Source organism: Zerene cesonia, chromosome 12, assembly GCF_012273895.1.
Source record: "Zerene cesonia ecotype Mississippi chromosome 12, Zerene_cesonia_1.1, whole genome shotgun sequence".
NCBI classification, from domain to species: domain Eukaryota; kingdom Metazoa; phylum Arthropoda; class Insecta; order Lepidoptera; family Pieridae; genus Zerene; species Zerene cesonia.
The window spans coordinates 4,117,103-4,133,615 of NC_052113.1; the positions used below are offsets into that span (position 1 = coordinate 4,117,103).

The 16,513-nt window shown below is 33.0% G+C and overlaps 1 protein-coding gene across 8 annotated transcripts in view; it reads right to left on the minus strand.

The window, feature by feature from the left end:
• The window catches only part of LOC119830886 (putative polypeptide N-acetylgalactosaminyltransferase 9), a 91,525-nt gene extending 75,235 nt beyond the window's left edge, over positions 1–16,290 (minus strand). For 6 of the 8 annotated variants that reach the window (XM_038354069.1, XM_038354068.1, XM_038354070.1 and 3 more), the window contains exon 1: positions 16,078–16,290. The gene's annotated coding sequence lies outside the window, so the exon portion shown is untranslated. Of the gene's footprint in view, positions 1–16,073 lie in introns of all 8 variants that reach the window. The other 2 variants (XM_038354067.1, XM_038354071.1) reach the window with 2 other exon arrangements.
• Positions 16,291–16,513: the final 223 nt, after the last annotated feature.

Sequence of the window (16,513 nt, forward strand, 5' to 3'; positions counted from 1 at the left end):
TACATATAAACCTGTTGAATCACACTATTTATTAAAAAAAAACTCCCAGCAAAATCCGTTGTGTAATTGAAAACATCTAAGCATAGATACATACAAACAAAGCGACTTTGCTTTATACTTTGTAGTGATAAATACACACACTATAAATTTACTACCATATCACGCCGTTCATACGTTTATTAATACTATTAAAATCCACAACATAATAAATCGATTATATGCGGATATTTAATTGAATAACTTCTTAATATCAACGTCATCATTGTGAATGACAGCTGCCTTACTACAATGAATGACGGTGACTCATTATAACCAAACACTTTTCGATAACAACTGAGAACAATAGTGATGATGTATTAAGGTAAGACAAAACGATAAACAATACACTATCTAGACATCTTACCCAAGGGCGGAGTCTACATTTGAAAAGTGTGCCTTGATTGCTTCTAGTATTCTTACGTCTTTTCGAAATTGCCATAGCTTTTGTACCAAATGGCAAATCAATAATCAATTTGTAATGGAAAGTTTGAAAAATTATCTAAATGCGCTTCTTCGAATTATAAAATTAGATAATGATAGTAATAAAGACTATTAAGGAAGTTGTAATGTGTCTTAGCAAGCCAAACGATGTGGTCAGCGCCAATTAACAATAATAATTCACATCATCGCATTCTTACTTGATCTCCGAACAACTTTCCAATTTATTAAAAAAAACACCTATGAACGACGTCACATAGTTCACGTCGTCAATTATAATTCATAAGAAAGTGGTACTATGACCTAGAATAAAAAACATAAATATTATTATTTATTTACACATAGATTTAAAATTCTAATAGGAGGTGCTAAGTCCACTGCCAACTTCTAATATAAGATAGATAGAAATCGTCATTAATATGACATTCATATTTATGATATAATTCATGGTAACCGCAAACAAATACAGTTATATGTAACTTTTTACATGAAAAATGAGAACAACCTTATAGAAATTCAACTTACTCCGAATCAGAGCATGCAAGACACAGTTCTGTGTTTTTGTAGAACCTTTTCGAGGTCACTGCATCAATTTAATCGAACTAAATGAAAATGTTAACCGAATGAATTTCATTATTTGTAAAAACCTGTCACTTCTTGATATATTATGAGCGAGATCTAACCTTCTCGTATAACTATGTCTACTTCTACTAACTCGAATGTGAGTTCCTGAATAAATGTAACATCATCATCATCACAATCAGCCCATATAAAATGTATGTAGGCTACCACGCTGGCCAAGTGCGGGTTTGCGGGTGTCACATGTGGTCGAATTTTTAATCTTTAACATGCCGGTTTCCTCGTTGTGTTTTCTTTCACCGTTACGAGCAAAGGTGATTTGAATAATGTGCAGATACATTGAGAAATAAATTTACTTCTCACACGTTCGTCCGGCTCAAACCTCGAACGTTTCGCTTTCAGTCTGATGTGCTAACTACTGAGCCACCACTACTCTCAATAATATAAATATGTGATAGGTTTTCCTTCGAATCTCAGGAGAACTCTCTACGTAATTTGATTGGAGTTCGATACTCACATAGATTATTTATCTGCGATACAGTTATTGCTGCACCGTGCGTCCATACAAATATAGGCTTTTAGTGTATTTACTAAAAGCGGAATTTTGTATGGTCGCAGATACATACATGTGTGTGTTATATTGGTTAAACTAAATTTAGTACACAGCATATAATCTGGATTAACATTCCGAGTTTGCGGTTCATATCCTATCATAACAAACTAAACAGAGTTATTTACCGTTTAAACAACATTTAGTGCGATTTCTATGACATAACGCATACCATCCGTATGACGTATGTCAGAGTCTGCGATCTAAGCGAGACAAATGGGTTAATTTCTTATCTAACTATCCATAAATCGGGTCATTAATATCGTGACGACCGCCCCACAGATCGTTATCCGTCGACTTGTCTACATTTAAAGCATGTAGATAGGGCGGATAACTAATGATGTTTTGGGGTCAATATTTCAGTGGTCCCAGGACGGCCTATAATGTCGTTAATTGGTCCCTAAACAGGCGTGCTGCGAGCACAACAGTCACGTCGACAGAGTTATAGCGTTGTGCGGGACGTGAGAACATTTTAATATATCGCCCCGTTTATTGATATTTATGGGTTGCGGTGTGAACACTTATATTAGACTAATGGTGAGTTTTTTTTAGTGAATCTATATGAATGAAGACCATTTTTGTAAAGCAAACATAATATACCTAAAGGTTGATCGTTACGGTAGATACGTTTTGAACATGGAAAATCACTATTTAATATTTCACAATTTTTATTGATTCCCTTGTTCGTACTTAAAACCAACATACGAATGCTGATGTGAAAAGTATGAAGCAATAGTTTTCAAAATCGACACAGCAATTACATATCGACATGAGTAACTATAAAACAAAATCAAAACTTAATAGAACTGGGAGAGGTCTAACAAATTTCCAATAACATAAATCTAAATCGCAATTTTCAATCGAAACTTTCTTCTATAATAGACACTCCGTGTTTTGCAGCAACGCATAAATCTATTCCGATTGCGTATGACTACCACTGGTAGCCTTGTAATCGCACTAACATCATTTTATGATCACTGTATGATTATCTCTAATTACGCGCATTTCAAGCAATTTGTCGTCATTACCGGCCGACCCGCCATAATTCTGCATGTTGACGACACGAGTTGTATCCACAACACAGTTAACTTCCATAATGCATTAGCCAGGATTCAACAAATAAATGAATTAGCGCAATATAAGAATGCTTTGAGATCAAATGTAGGAACAATAATGCCAAGTTACAATAAACTTATTCTCACATCAACAAACGCACAAATTCTAACAAACTGCTTTAAGAATTACAAGCCTGCAGTACACAAAACATAAAGCGTATATAAAACGTGAACCGCGCACACCGTGAAGAGTTTATGCACCCATAAAGCCAGAACAGATAAACTTGTCCGAATCACAAGTTCTACGATACTGTGCGCCGTGTAGAAAACAAAAACGTAATGTTACAGCGGTTTACAGAACAATAAAGTGGACGAGCGGCAATCTAACCGACCGTTAAAAACAAGAAACGACCGTGCCATGTATCAACATCAAACTATGTACAAGATACCGGTGCGACGCGGGCGGTATGATTTAAATAAGAAATATATGTGTAGAGAGACTTTATTGCCTCGAAAGGTCGACGTGACGTTGGTTTGTGAACAATAACAGTAAAATATTACCTCATCGTAGACTATATTTTTTGCGAACATACCTACTCGCTATTTAAAATCCATTTTCGAATCTGATTTAAGACACTGATGCCTTTGAATCACACCTCTTCCGATGAGTAATAATGAACGACGCGGGAAATAGTTCTTTATAGGCATTTTATTAAATGCCTTTTACAATTTTATTGCTGTGAGACAACATTAGTTGTTTTTGTTATTGCATTACTCACATTTAATAGAACCATCTGTGTATGATTTATGTTTTCCGTCACAGTTCTCGCTATCAGAGCTGTTTCTAATCCTCTAAAAAATAAATACTCATATCTTTTCTCTGTCTAGTCTTTCGTCAATAAAATTATTACCGTATCACATCTTATGAATTACTAGTAGTTTGATAAATTAACGTTATGTTTAACAAAACAATTTGCCTTGACAAAACTAGATACTATATAACTATATAACTATCCTACTAATCCTACTGATATTATAAATGCGAAAGTTTGTAACAATGTGTATATGTTTGTTGCTCTTTCACGCAAAAACTACTGAACCGATTGCAATCAAATTTGGTACGTAGACAGCTGGACAACTGTAATAACATATAGGCAATTACAGACAACTGTAATAACGAATTACGCGGGTGAAACCGCGGGACGCAGCGAGTAGTATATAAATCTATTTTTTTATCCACAAAAAACACACTCAAAGCATAACAAGGCAATGAATCGAATGAATCAACGACTAATAAACTATATTATAGCAATACCTAATACATCAGTTACTTTCAAATTTAAGACAATTCAAAACAATATTTTTAAATAATTTTTATTACCAATAAAAACATTTAAATCCACTAACTATAGATGCACAAGATGATTCAACAAGACCAATGTGTAGCTTACTACGCTGCATAAATACCTTGCCTGATTAATTCACACGTACCCACCTGCAACAAAAGAATATAGTCAGAAGGCACGAATGTACACATAAATAGCTAATTAATAAGCACTAGACAATTTTCCTTGTTTGTCCATCAAGATTATCGTAATTGCAAAACAACATATCAAGTATGAATGAAAATCATAACATAATAAGGTCAATCTATTCTGTAATCCCTAAATACATTTATGTTTGAATGCTTATTAATCATATAAAACACATATATACATACATAATGAATAGCATTAAAACACACACAAATGTAATCCACAAAAACTAAAAGACTTAATATCTAGTCCGGTGATAGGCCAAACCGGTACTTTAAAAAAAAGTTAAACTATAATTGCTCATCATTCATCATAGAAAATACATTTGAAAGAAGTATTGCATTGCGTGACTCCATCACAGCTGCGAGAAAATAAATAAAACACGTAACTAAAACCTAGATTGCACTAATGCAACAACATAAAAAAAACTGTACTATAATCATATCGATATAATCCGATCGATTTTATAGCTGCAAGAGCAGTTCTGTATAGACCTTAATAGTAAATTACAGAAACGCAATACAAGCGTGGAAACTCATTTTTCGCTCGTTTTACATCAAATCAGTGCAATGATTACATAAAATCGAAATGTGTTTCGTTGATAAGAATGTTATTGTTACAAACGCGCTATGCAAACGATAACCATCGAATGAGTTTGTTCGTTCGGTGGAAAACATTTTTGGTTTATAAGGATAGTTTTATGTGTTTTAATATGTTTTTTTTAAGACGATCGAATGGGTCTATCTATAGTTCAGGGAGATGGAGCTTTATCGGTTACAAGATTAAAATCAAAATAAAATAATGTTAACCGTTCAATATTGAGAATCATCGATGAAATACTTATCTAAAGGTTAAAGTCGTTTATCGTTTATCTAGTTATAATATGTTTCATTGTGTCATTTATTTAGTTAGCTCATTAACATCTAAGTAAAATGCCTTAGACAACCACACACACTGGATGCCTCCGACTGACATTTGGCTATTTTTTATTTATTCATTCACTTCAAACCATATACAACACGTGGCCAACATAGTTATTCATATTTATGAGAAGTTTTGAAATTTGAAATACACTATTAAATTCCCAAGCACAATGCATACGAAACCGCATATAAAACGTTACGCAATATAATGTACAACGTTTCATTTGATAAAGCCAATGTTTTAATATATTTTATTGTCACGTCATTTTGCAAAATGCTTTTGTGTTTATTTAATATGTACATCACACGATTTGTTACAGGAATGAGTTTAAATTTTCAGATAATTTTATAACTACATAAAAATCTACGAATGCGTTTGATTATAACTAGTTTGCATTTCTACAATATTTACATTATCTTTCATTAATTATATTTCTGTAGTCTAGACTTCGCATTATCATCGTGTCTATCCAGCAATAATTAATCCTTCTAGAAAAAATCCAAGGTTTCGTAGTTACCCAGTAAAGCAACATCAACTATAACATGCACTGAACTGTACTGAACCAATTTACAAAATACCACGCAGTGTACACAAACTTTTTATAATGACAAATTCATAAAGGCCCAAACAAAACTTCCTCGTATCCATTAAAACGATAGACCGGCGTCTGTTAGTTTTAATGCATTAGCGAGATTGGCCCGTATCATTGGCCGGGTCATTGTAATATGATGTCATTCGATTAAGCGAACAGTGCATTATTAACTAGTTTGTTTACTTGCGTCGCTCGGTGTGCTGGCGCAACTAACGATAGTGCGTTAACGCTCGTTCACGGCTCGTGTTTATATATTGATCGACCGCTTTTTTTAGTTATAGTATCCTACGATGGAGTACATGTTTTGTATATAGTATAAAACATAATAGAGCAGGCGAAACTAGATTGGTGAATAAATATTAGGTAGGTAGAACTAGTACGGCAACTTTGTTTTCGAACAATGGTTAAGTAAAAAGTTAATTCGAAAAGTTTTTAAGATTATGACAGCTTTTTCTCCATACAGCATAAATTAAGAAGACATTATGATATCTGTATTTAATTAGTCAACCTAAATAGTGTAGACATGAAACATGACACATTTAAAAATAAAGTAAAACACACGAACAAAACACGTTAAAAGTAATGCGCAAACTTTTGTCCATTGATACCTTAAATAGATTTTATGGATCAGCGGAAAACCCCAATTGACGTTAATGTATGTTTTAGCATTTATATTTGTTTTGTTTCCAAACAAACTATGTATGTGTTACTTCTGCTTAATTCTACTATTATATACTACATTGTAATGAAATGTAATCAAATAGTTAAAGCCAACAAAGTGAAGGTCTTATAGTGTTTATGTTCTTAATAATAATCATAAACCTCTTGATACATGTCGAAAACATAATATTATCTGTATAAATTACCGAAGGTAAATACCTACGCCATGAATATGGGAAATACACTTCACATAACCGTACATTGGTTAATCAAACAAGTTCATTGACTCGATATTTTTGGCAACCTTTCGCTCATCAGTGAGTTCCATCGTTTTCGACGTTGGTAACTCTTTAATCTCTTTAATTATTATAAGTACTGGGGATTACCGTGAAGTATTAGAGAGATCTATATATAGGACATCTAACGCCATCATTATCCCACATTGAATTCTGGATCGAATACTTCTTTAAGACGACATGGTAACCGACCTGTTCTTGCCTCATAAAAACTCATGTAAAAAGATGAAGATATACAATAAAATAAAAATAATGATACAATTATGGTTGTAAGTACAAAATAAATAGACAACATTCTAATCCTAAAATCCCTTTTCTCATGCTAATAGTAGCAAAGGATTTAAAATGTTTATACAAGACCATGTCCAACAGAGCGTTCATACGTCGGAAAGTATAATTAATTTTCTTAAAAATCCTATTAATATTATCGGTAATCCCACACACATAATTTTAAACAAAAACCGCAATAACAAAAGGTTTTTATACAGCTAAATTACCATATACTCGACCATTGTGCATTAAATATCAAATCACTTTAACAATTTTAAATCACAAATACATACGGCTATTACATTTCCTTCATAATATTATGGTATTCATCAAGGCCATCGCATTGATGCATTATAAGCGTAATCAACACCAATATTCAATTCGATTCGCCACCTCATTAGCAACAACGCTTCTCACAAGATCTTTGAACTTTCTCACGATAGTACCTTTATAGCCTCGGGCAGCTTGCGGCCAGCTTAAGGCTAGGTACATACTGCATTGTGCACTTAGCGATTTTACATAGCAATTCTGTTACCTCGATAGAAAACTTGGCCGACAAAATATTGTTTGTCGACGGTACCTTTGTAATAAAGACTTTACACTGCATCCACGATTGAATAAAGTCATCTGTTGTCGAAAAATTTCGGGTTTCCCCTGCGGATTCTCCGTAACTCATTCAAATATTCTATAAATACTTACAACATGTTGTACGTGCACTCGTAGGAAATGCAATGAATTGCAAAATCGCAAACTCATATCCCCAATGTGGGCTCGCCTTATGCGGCTAAACAGGTACCTACACTTGACCGATGAATGGCCAACGGCAATGCTAGCTAGTCCAGATCCCATTACCATCGCTGTGTAGGTACCGACTCGTATAGGATCAAACGACATAAATTACCCGACAATTAGTATTTCATTGATAAAGTCTTATCAGTACTTTATTGTTAAAGTACAACGTAAATCAATTAAATGCGCTAGTGTAAAATTTATCATTATGAAATACGGAAAGCTATAATATATCATATCTAGGTATAAAAAATAAAGTACTCTTTTTTCGTAGATAAACAAAAAATACAACGAATAAAATTTAACGAATTACTTATTTATGTGGTATGTATAATTTTACGTCATTAATCCAATTATCTCAATTTAAGAGGCGGAAGAGGATTCGTTATTGCTACTGACTGTGGTTTAAAACAAAGCAGTATTATATATATTTAAAGCAGTTTAATTAACGAATATATGAATGACATTGATAAAATGTAAATTATTTAAATAGTAAATATCATAAATTTATATCAACTCATAGAATTTAAATTTCGTATATATGTAGCAGCAATTAGATTTTATGGTATCTTAAATTGAACTTTTATGTACTGTATCGGGAGACACAGATTACTGAAACGCAGCGAAAGCTGGTAGTATGGGCTCCATGTTTTGTGTGATATATAATTTGTTCAATAAATGATTTTTAGTCTTTTCATTAATATTTTCTTATATTTTAATAAGTACCGTGTACCTAGGGTATGTAAATATACAAATACTTCTGAACTTCACATTCTCATCTACTTCACTTTTTTTCTCGATTTCAGTTTGAACAACTTGAACTTGTTTTTAGACAGAACCAAATTCTAATGTGAAAAAGCACTAAGTACCTACGTTGCCTTTCATTTAACGTTTCGTATAAGGAAAAAGAAATATTATCGGTAAATTGACGGCTTTTCTTCCTTTGTCTTAAATACATCCAAAGCTACAATGGATGTGGTTTCGTTTCTCTCCACTGATACCATTTTTATTGTGTTGTTTTATAGTAAGATATATGAATGTACATATATAATAACGAGGTATAAAAGGACTTGTTTAAAGAAGAAAGACAACTAAATCGCCCTCTGTTCTAGCTCCTATTTCTTTTTAGACATCCAACAATTACAGTTAATTTAAACTCTCAGTAACTCAATTTCAACTCGCCTAACCTAACGATAGCATACAGTGTGGTGCATTTCTATAAATATACCTTCCGTTTGCGAAAGGTGAACGCACACCATAGCGGTTAAGCGAACCAGTTTCATGGGCAAACTTGAGTGAACCTACACATTTCATATTACTAGCCAATGTGGCTGAAGCTAGCGCCACATTGTACATACATACTTTTTACCACCATTCTGAAGTACTTTAAATATTCAATTTCTCGACTGCAAGGAAAATTAAAATTATTGGCTCATCCGCCAGATGTGTTATCAAACTCGAACAGCAAACTAATTTCATCATTGAATTTCGAATAACGTTTACTTTAAAAACTTCGCTTAGTTAATATCGTTTCGAAATATTTACTTACATTTAAATAAAAACATCCCAACGTACATTGCCTCGCTGCTCTTAGATTTTTTATTAACAAACCAGTTAGCAAAGCAAAGAAACTATAAAATATAAATGCGTAATATATAATAGCAGTATTTAAATTCATGATTTTAAATGCATAAAACCCTAGTCGCGCAGGCTATTAGAGCAACTATCGAGGCGTCAGCTGGTTGCGATTGCAGTAATATTTAACCAGTTTTTTTATGGAAAATAGTTTATATTCAGGGTAAACGAACTACTGCGTCGACCTTGAAGACTCTATAAATATCGTAATGATAGCCAACGCTTGAGAAAAATATAATAAAAACAAATAAAAAGATCCACCGTGCGTAACTGTGTTCTTTTTTTAGAAACTATATCGTCTCATTAAAGCTCTTATTAATTATTGAGCACTTCACTACATAGCATAAAACAAAGTCGCATTCTCTGTCCCTATGTCCCTATGTATGCTTAAATCTTTACAAATACGCAACGGATTTTGATTGTTTTTTTTATAGATATAGTGATTCAAGAGGAAGCTTTATATGTATAAAAATATATTTCTATTAAACTACTCCGAATTTACCCTTGCGAAGCCGCGGGCAAAAGCTAGTAAGCTTATAAAGTAAAAAAATAGTTAAAGAGACTAATTTTGTTATTCTTCCATTATTGACAAACAATGCCAAACCACACAAAACCACATAAAAATGCATAGCATAACAATATTCCTTATGTTTTACCTCCTTAAATATTCATCATAGCGGTATAATTGTTGACGTACCCTAAACGAAGTTTTATTATAATGAGCTTTAAATTTTTTGTCTAATACTTATTCAACGAAAACCTTATTCTTTGAAAGAGGCAATATGGCAATCATGAACCGATAAATCAACTTTACAAGGATGGATAATTTGCCAAGCAGTTAATTAAGACCAATCGGTCAAAATGAGGTGGTGTTTTAAATGTCTAAAAAAAAAGTACAACCGTACCTCCTCCCGCATAGGTATATTTGAGTAATGCCGCTTTTGCATTAACAACCTTATAGTCATGATGTAGGACATACATTCGCGTTTTCGATACGTTTTCGATCGCCACAATACGGGGGCAATTTCCCTTTTGCGATGCCCTCACATTAATCTACATCGGAAGTTTACAGCAAACGATTACGCGCGGTGACGATAATGGTGAAACAACAATGGCCATTCATTGGCCAGCTTGTTTGGCGAGTTTGTTGCTATACTACGAATTTATGTATAGGCCGCTTCCGTAAATACTATTTTTGATATATTACTTCTACGAAGTTATATTACAAACAATTCATAACAAGGCTTTCATATATAAATCTGCATATATCGGCATTATAAACATTTGCCACATAATAATTTAAAAATCCGTGGCACCTACGACCTTAAATCGTCCAGAGACCAGAGAGAGATTATTACAATATTTATTATAAATATAATACGCATAGCCTTGTATGGAATATTGAATTTTTGCGTGAAGATAACAAATTAAAAAAAGAAGGTGAATGATTATCCTTGGATAAATTCATCTAAATAAATACTATATAAAATTTCTACCTAGTTGAAAACAATCAATGATAGAAGGTCAGATAATATCGAGCATACTCCGCCCTTTCCCCACTTAATTAAACGCAACTCCTTAACTTTATTAGTTGCTTACCGTCGCTCATCTGAACAACGCATCTCTAAAATAACGTCAGAACTGTCTAGAAACGGCGTTGAAAGTAAAGGTTAACCTATAGCATTAGAGTCTATATCTAGTGACGGGAAAACTTTCAACAATATTCGCTGTCCAACCACTTTCGAATGGGTTTATACTTGATAACCAATATTTTTAGAAAAACACGTTTTACTAGGCTTTGTGTTTAAATCTTCACAACGACCGTGACTTAATTATAGCGTTACACCATAGCGTTTATAATATTTTAATAGAAACACATTAAAATGGAAAGTTATATATAAAAAAAGTCTTATTCATGTTTTGCTTGTTAGATCTCTCTGAGGATGATTTAATTAATTAGTCTGTTTTGTAATTTAATAATCCATTTCGTAATTCAATCTGTGAACCCAATATTCGAAGTATAATTTATTATTTATTTAATTATATATTATATTGTCAAATTATTCTATATATTAATATTTTACAAGGACGATTATTCTTAAATATTACATTTTTAATTTTAATAAGCCGTTAAATGCTATAAAAAATGTATTAGTGCGTGTTTAAAATTTCAATGAAACAAAACTCATTTCACAAACCTTCGCAGTTTATAACCAACGTTATCATTTCACACATATTAGTTTCACCAATTACATTTTCGATCATTTAGCGCTTATCATATATTTGTTACAAAATGTATCTGAATATTAAATGTCAAAATTATCTGCAGTATATTTAGCGACTGAAATTCTTCTACATAATAAAAATGTTTATGAATATAGAAGAAATATTTATGATTTGAAATGTGGAAGTTTGTTCGTTTGGATATTTGTCAGTCAATCACACTGAAGCTACTAAACGGATATTGATTAAAATTTGAAGAATGAAGTTGATAGGATACTTTTTATCCCGTTCAAATGCCCCCTTGGGATTAAACAGGAATCTTGATATCGGGGCGGAGCCGTGACGAGCGTCTAGTATTCTATATACTAGAAATTTCATTACACAGCGGAAAATATACCCAGTGAGGCAACGTTTAAATTGTGCAAGTTCCTATCTATGCAGATTGCAGAGATCAAAAGCAAAACGCATACCAGAGGGTAATCCACATGTTACTAAAATTCATTCGAGCAAACCTTCGCAACATTTGTAAGTACCAAAAAACCTGTAGAATGTGTAATTAGACAACCAAAACGCTTTAGCATACGATAAGAGACAGGAAACGTCGAGTATAAAAATAAAAAAAAACAGGCTCACACGAAGGCACTGCAGCCGCCGCAAATCGAGTACTTACTACAGCCTAACAGAATTCCATTATCAGATACGAGGTACATTTTAATTGCGAATGTTGATTCTTTTTTGCGAAACGACTAGTGACAGATTCAACGTATGAATATTAGTATATACTTATAATGTACATCTGATAAGCACGATTATATTCAACCAAACGATATAATATCACTTCTATTTCACACGCTTACGTCGAAACGCGAAGAATTGATATAATGACATCACAGGCAAGTAACGATTATTTTGACATAAGCAGAATTACTTCCATGGAAGCAGTGGAAAAGATAATACGTCTATTTCCACACGTTCCCACGACGATCGTTCCGGGTGGTACGGAAATGTTAAAAACAATTATAAGAGAGCGCGACAAAAAAAATTACATCACTTGCCTTAATTAGACATAGTCTATTGTCGTTTTCATATCGAAATGAAGCAAGAGAGGAAGATTTTACGCCAAATAGAGATAAAAAACATTTAGGTTTTACCTAAAGAAGAATGGTAGTGGTAAACCTAGTCTGACAAAAATATTCATAAAATCTATATGGACCTATCAATAATACAATACATATAAAAAATACTTGTAAGTTTTTTATTCTGTTTCTCTGTTTGTATTGCGTCAATCACAAATAAAACTTATTTAGGTCAATATTAGAGACAACTTATAGGCTGCGTCCTTTGCAAGTGCTACCTCAAATAGGTATATTTATCGCAATATAAAATTTATCATTATCTATACAACCTTATTGGAGATAAACTTATCCAAGATAGACATCTATCAAGAGATAGGTACTTAAATGTTGTTTAGTTTACAAAATGAAAGTTTAATTTAATTTAAAGCATCTTTGTTTTTCCTCTTTGCATAATACATTAAAAAATTAAAGACTTTTTATTTAAAGCCTATTTTTAGCGATTGATTTGATTTACGCTCCGTACATTATATTAATACTCAGCTTAATTATTATTATTATTTTTTTTTTACATTTTATAAAAATTAAACTTTTCCAATTCGTCCCCTACCAATGAATTATTTACCTGAGTTTAAGATACTTCATCAGTATAACCCAGACACGTAATACATTAAACTTTAGTTTCAAAACAGTCTCCGCTCCAACAGATTAGAACGTCTGGGGGTTTTAACACGCGAGCTCCAAACGCCTAAGTACAAGTTTTAAGACGCATTGTATAGCTATAATTAAACACCTCGACTGTTGAGGCAAATTTACGATCGTATAAAGCGAGTCCACAATACGGCCTTACAGCTGCAGGATCCAAAACAAAACCTCCTCCTAATACCGAGTTGACATTCGAGAAATATGATCGCCGGTATGCATAATTCTGATTGCCGCTTAAACAAAGCGCGCCTAAATTAAGCGGCACACTCGAAATTCTGCTGATTACGCAAACTTCGGCTATTACACACCAAAATTATAATATGGCACGCGGTATTTCAAAAGGTAATTTAAGATTCGCTATAAAGAAGGAAACGTACTTCATTAACGACTAATTTATGTGAGCATAACTAACAACAGGGCAATAAAAAAACATTTAACCATTACATTTTTCATTACCCACTATAATGAATAATGCAAACACCAGCGTTGAAAGTAAAACCCATACTGTAATATAATTTGCTAGTATGTATGAATAGAAATACGGTGAATATCTTTAACGCTGAGTTATTCTTCAAGTAATAATTTTACATTAATTAACCAATTCAGAAAATTTATTGCGTTAAGATAACGAACTTTGTTTTCAATCATGATTGTTCATTATAGGTATGAATCTTTCCGCATTAGATAGGGCCTTCAGATGTAATGAGTTTTGATAACTTCCATCCGTCGGCGGAAAGTCATTGACAGGAGTCGGCAAGTCACCGGACGTTTCCACCTTCTTAATGGCTTTAAAACATTTTCAAGGCTTCCGAATACCGTGGTTCCGGGAGAGTTCGAAAACTATTGCAGCTTTCTTCTTCACTCAGCTTTTATAAATAAGGCCACTTTCTTCAATTTGCGGATTATTTAGAACTGTTCGAGCTAATTCTCGAGCAGTTCTAAATAATCCGAATAAAATATATACTAAGTTATTTTACAACATCAAATTTAATCGAAACTTATTGATCTTGTAACATTGTGATTTAAAAGGTTTAATCTTCTAGATAAGTGTTATTTGTTGATACTTATAAGCTTAATAACCAACATCCATTGTCTTTAAAAAGAAAATAAATTATATGAAGGCAAAAACATTTTATATTCTAAGAAACGAAGGAGCTATGAGTGAAAAAATAGTTACAGAATGTAGTGTATTCTAAAACCCGCACAAAGACAAAAAAGCACCAAGAACAGTAATTCAATGTAACAAAAAGTCGGATATAGACCTACTAATGTACATGACCAATCACTACATGTAAATGGCAAGCGATTTCCCTTGACTTGCCGTCGACCTCTACAAATGCCATTTGCGCCGACGCATCAAATCTTAACTATGTTTAATGACTAACAAGCTCATAAAGTCTTTGTTGGTGAAATTAATTGTTTATTCACTCAATTGTCTTTGCCCTAAGTATGGAAGTTGTTGTGATATATACAGTATGTGGATATTTTACATGCAAAGATTCAATTTTTGGCTTTACCGACAATGTTATTTGTTCACGTATGCCACATATAGGATTTTCAATACTTTGTAGTATATATTTTTAGTATGTATATTGAATCAATAATTCCTATACTCACGCGTCGCGTCGCGTCGTACTGTTATCTTTAAGACATCTCTTATTTTATCGTACTGATAATTTTGATAGGCTCGGTATAAATGAGTGTAGCTTATAAAAATTAATTCTTAATTGTATGCAGATAAGAGTATTAGGTTACACGCACTGTAGATGTTCTAGTCCGTAGATTCCAACTGAAAATTGTGCATTTTTGTGAAATTTCAAGGCAAGAAGATATTACACAAAACTAAAAAATCAAAACATTAATGCGAATGGTATTCAGGTTATCCACACTATTAACTCTATGATTAGGATAATTATATAAAATGATGACGATATTTTATGTTGAGTAAACAGACGGAACAGACTTGTGAAATTAAGTTTTATGTAATATGTTCGATAATTGTTCAAAATAAATTATGTACGACGTGATAAAAGGACATTCTTGAGTGAGTCACCTAAAAATTCCTATTGAACCCACTTTAATATGAAGGTCTTATACTTATAGTTGTCGATATATTTTAGTTATTATTATATTATCTTATTGAATTAAATAAGACGACTGATTTATTATTTTTATAAACCGAATTTAAACTGTACGACTTATTGTTGAAAAAAATATATAAAAATTAAGTAAGTATATAGGAAAATAATTATGTATTATCATAAATTTATTCACGCTATCTTGCCTTTGATTTTCATTCGCATTAATGATAAATATTATCACTTAAACTATTCCGAGATAAGAACCGTGTTGTGTGCAACTTATAGCGATGTTACAAATAAATATTTTAGAATTACGAAACTAATCAAGTTTTACTGTTAGGAACTTTTGCGTACATAGTTATCGACAGAAAGATGAGAAGCAAGAAACAATTGAGATATTTCGAACCGATACTAAAACAAGAATCCGAGCAGGAAGTGTCAATGAACTGAGACGCAAGTTAGAAATAAATCATCCGATCACAATCCTTTACAAGTTCAACATCATAAGGACCGGACAAGTGACATTCCGTATGCATCCAATCGCATTATTATTTGCAAGGTATAGGCACCAACCTTGAATGCAATGAAGGTCCGTAGGGCCGTGAGCGTTCCAAAGTCAAATCCAGGAAGTATCAAAACTGTTCTAGTGTGTATATTTCATTTTAAGCACGACACTAACAATCCACAGGTAAATTCGAAAGCTCGCGTACTTGGCGCACGCACTAACGGCACACGTCCACACGTCACGACGCGCAGAATACGACTGAAGATGTAGAAGTACGGAGGTCCGTTTGTTCGGAGGTCGTTGGCGATTGGAGGAGCGAGGAGTGGAGCGGGATGCGACAGTGAGATGCGCGCAACCGGCTTCCGTTCAACTCATTTGATAAATACATATTCGCACTGAAAAATAACTTCGGTAATTGGCGGCATAACGTTACCATTTTTAAGTAATTAAGCACGTTGCAACGCCGCATAGACAACGGTTTTATAGAAAGTTCAAAGTAATTCA